We start from the raw sequence: 3,751 nt of genomic DNA on the forward strand, positions 1-3,751 counted from the left end.
AAATATTCTGCATTCTTAATTTTCCATAACACTTATTCCAGTTAATGCACACACTGTATTACCTACATCCACGATTTTGAGCTCAAATTTTTAGCAAAAATCCAAAACAAGAACAAAATTTTTGGAAAGTGCATAAGTTAAAATCCTACAGAGCGTCATTTTACACTATTTTATTTCCTAAACACTTGAACCTTGAGCTATGACCTCATAATGTACGTAATTCTTGTCCTGTTTTTTATGTTTTCTAATTGTTTATTTAAACACAATCATACAAATCAGTTCTTTCCAGAACTAACTATTCGAATTTTACAAAATGTGTGGTACGTAACCAAATTTCTCTATATAAAATGAAGTAAGTTTACTTTGACGTCTTCAGGAAAACTTGTTGTTTAACAATGGTTTTCATACATGAACAGGATGTTTTCATTCTGGTACCTCATTTTCGAGTGGAACCTGATCTTATTTGTTACAGTTATGTATTTACTAATTTGTGGAAGCTTTTCTAGATACAAATATTGCATATCAAACATTTGCAAACCAAGGGGGTTCTTGTTCATCGGTTTGAGGCTAAAAATTATCTATCTACATGAAAATGATCAGCACAAACAGGTAAAGATTAGCAATCGAATATTTTATTTTTTAAGGACGTTAAAGATTTTCATAAGAATTAAAGAGATTTTATGACACAATTTAAAAGTTAAATTGTTGCAGGTCTTTCAGTCGTAAGTTGCCATAAAGCGCTACCTGTATACCGGTATAAAGTTTCAGTCATCGTGAATTAGATGCAACGAATTTTCAGCGAAGAATAAATGATTGTCAATGTTTCAAAATATTTAATTAAAATCATGATGTTTTATTCGACTCAACATTTTTTACCGATGAGGCATGATTTCATTTGAGTGGATATGTGAATATTAGTCAAAATTACAGAACGTGCGCTACTCATACTTTTGTAGAAAATAGTTTACATCCAATGAAAGTTGGAGTTTGCGTAACCATTTCAAGAAAGGGTATTATAGCCTCGATTTTTTTTCATGATACTGTAAATGCAGAAAGACACCGCACCAATAATATTCTGCAATCCTTTTTTGACCAACTGCCTGATAATAAATGGTTACTTTCAGCAAGACAAAGTGACGGCGGCGGCCCACGCAAAAGGAGGCACACTTCGTTTCCTGCTCGAAATTTATGATAATCGAATTACGAGTACAAGTCAGGGGTTGTTCCTCCCACGATCACGAGATCTCACCGTGCCACATATTTTTTATTTGGTCATTTGAAGAAGAATGTTTTCAAAAAATAATAATACCTGTGAGGAGCTGCAACAAGCAACAACTCATGAAACTGTAAACATAGCTTCTAATACCTACTCTACATCGAGTATTTGATAATACGAAAACAAGGTTAATATGTATATTGCCAATGAAGGAAACCATTTTCATCATTTATTGTAAAGACCTTAAAACAAACAATTTATAAAAGTTAGCCGATCCCTTAAACAGAATGCATTAAAATTCTTTTCAACTATACAAAATATTCTGTACTTGAGACACGGTTTAACTAATTTCTATGTTTACGGTGGTGACCGAATTTGAATCAAATTTTCGCGCTGAAATTAATTAACAGCGACGCGAAATCACAGTCGAATAATTTGAATTTGAAAAAAAATTCAAACAAAAAATCGTTAAACATAGGCAACCATGTGCATGTAGCGCTTGGGAGTTAGAGGGTGGTAGTAGAATACAAGAGAGCATGGTGAAAGTGAGATGATTGTTTGGTTTGGTGTTGTGTGAGCATGGTGAAAAGGACGCTGTAAGTTAGCTAGGCTAAATTAGTTGGCTTGGTAGTCAATAAAAGAGAGGAAGCCTTTGTTTAACGAAAATTAATCGTAACGATGACGTCACAGTTTTCCCTCATACGCGTAGCTAATTCTTGCGGCTTGCTAATCGGAAAATGTGCTCATTTTCGACCGACGCTACACGTGCTGTAAATTTGTTTTATTGTTTGTAAATTCACCGATCAGGTTAGGATTTTAATCTTGAACTGGTGTTAACACAATTTAAGAGACACTTACTAGGAGATTTCATGAAATTCACTTATTCAGGATAACACCCTGTGATAACCCAAACTTCCCGCCTTTAAATGACCTTGAAAAAGTTTGAAAGGCCCGCGGAAAATTCAAAAATTCAAAGTTTGGCCTTAGCTGTGATCGTCTAACAAATAGGAACATACGTTGTGTGTTTTTTTTTTGTTTTTGAAAAATGTCAGGAAGACGTTCTTTCATACAAGTGAGCATATACTGCATGTGAGTTAAGAGCGCAAGAAATAATAGACAAAATTAGGGAGGTCGAAATCCTTCCTTAGGAGGAAAAGAAACGAAGAGCGAAAGGGACTCAACTTGCCCTTCTGGCGACTCCGCACCGAAATATTACATTTCAAACACCTTAAAACATATGAAAGAAAACACTCGCGAATTGACAGACATACACATATGAAAAACGAACAAACGGAAATTCTGTACATTTGTTTGGAATTAATGCAAATATTTGAATATCACAAATTTAATAAAACAAAGCAAAAACTGAATCAAGTAATTGGATGCAAATACACAAGTTATTACGGGCGTGTGGCGGCAGATCTTTTTTTTTTTAAGTTACGGCAGTTAACAGGAGCACAACAAAAGTACCCTTGGGGCGTTGTAGCATAAGCGGAGTTTGGGCTACCGGTCTGGAGCTGTTCTCCCCCCACGACGGTGATTCTATCTATCGCAAGGCCTATCCCACACGCATATCTCCATTACGAACGTGCCCTGCGGAACTAGGCCATTACGGTCGTCCGGCGCGCAAGAGATCTCGACTATTGGTCCAAGTCGAGAAATTTACAACATCGGCGGCCGCCCCTGAATATATCCAAACCTGTGAACTTGTACAGGTGGCACGATAAATCTCGCCAGCTCGACTAGGAACCGAACCTCGCTTCTGCCACGTTTTCTGTGTCATTTAACCTCAATTCCATTTTAAAAATTCAATCTCCTATAACTCTGATGTTAACAACAACTGAACAAGTGTTGAAGTTTCAAAGAGCAATAAACAACATTTAAATTCGCCATACAATCTTGTGAAATTTTAAATACCAAATAATTCTTATGTGAGATTAAAGTTGGACATCAAATAATTCATATGATAGAAACATTCATCCACAAAGCATTTACAAAACAAAACTTACCAAGGATTTATGAAACAAAAGATCTTGTGTGAAATAAACTTGTACAAATAGAATTATTATGTGAGTTAAAACTGTCGAACATGAAATTTACGTTCCATTAAAATTACACAACAAATAAAATTACTGAGGTTAAAATTGTGAGGTTAAAGAAATACTGTATGAGGTGAAAATTTGCAGAGTTAACAAAATTTACAGGAGATTAATAATTGCCACACTTTATCAATGATTCAAACAAAGAGTTTACATTATGTCAAATTATGTCATGATCTAAGTGATTGGTTACTTAAAAAAAAACAGTTTACTTTGAAAGTTTAAAATACCGCGAACTGGTTACCTCAACAAAACACATAATAAACAAACAGAAAAATATCCAATCATCGCTCCGAGGGAAAAAGCGTCTCGAGGATGCAAATTTTAAAATCGTTGCGAGGAAAAAGCGTCTCGGTGATGTAAATTTCAAAATCGTTGCGAGGAAAAATCGTCTCGGTGATGTAAATTTCAAAATCGTTGCGACGAAAAAGCGTCT

This window comes from Zophobas morio, unplaced genomic scaffold (assembly GCF_036711695.1).
Source record: "Zophobas morio isolate AGI-343-1 ecotype UQ-CSIRO unplaced genomic scaffold, CSIRO_AGI_Zmor_V1 ptg000026l, whole genome shotgun sequence".
NCBI classification, from domain to species: Eukaryota; Metazoa; Arthropoda; class Insecta; order Coleoptera; family Tenebrionidae; genus Zophobas; species Zophobas morio.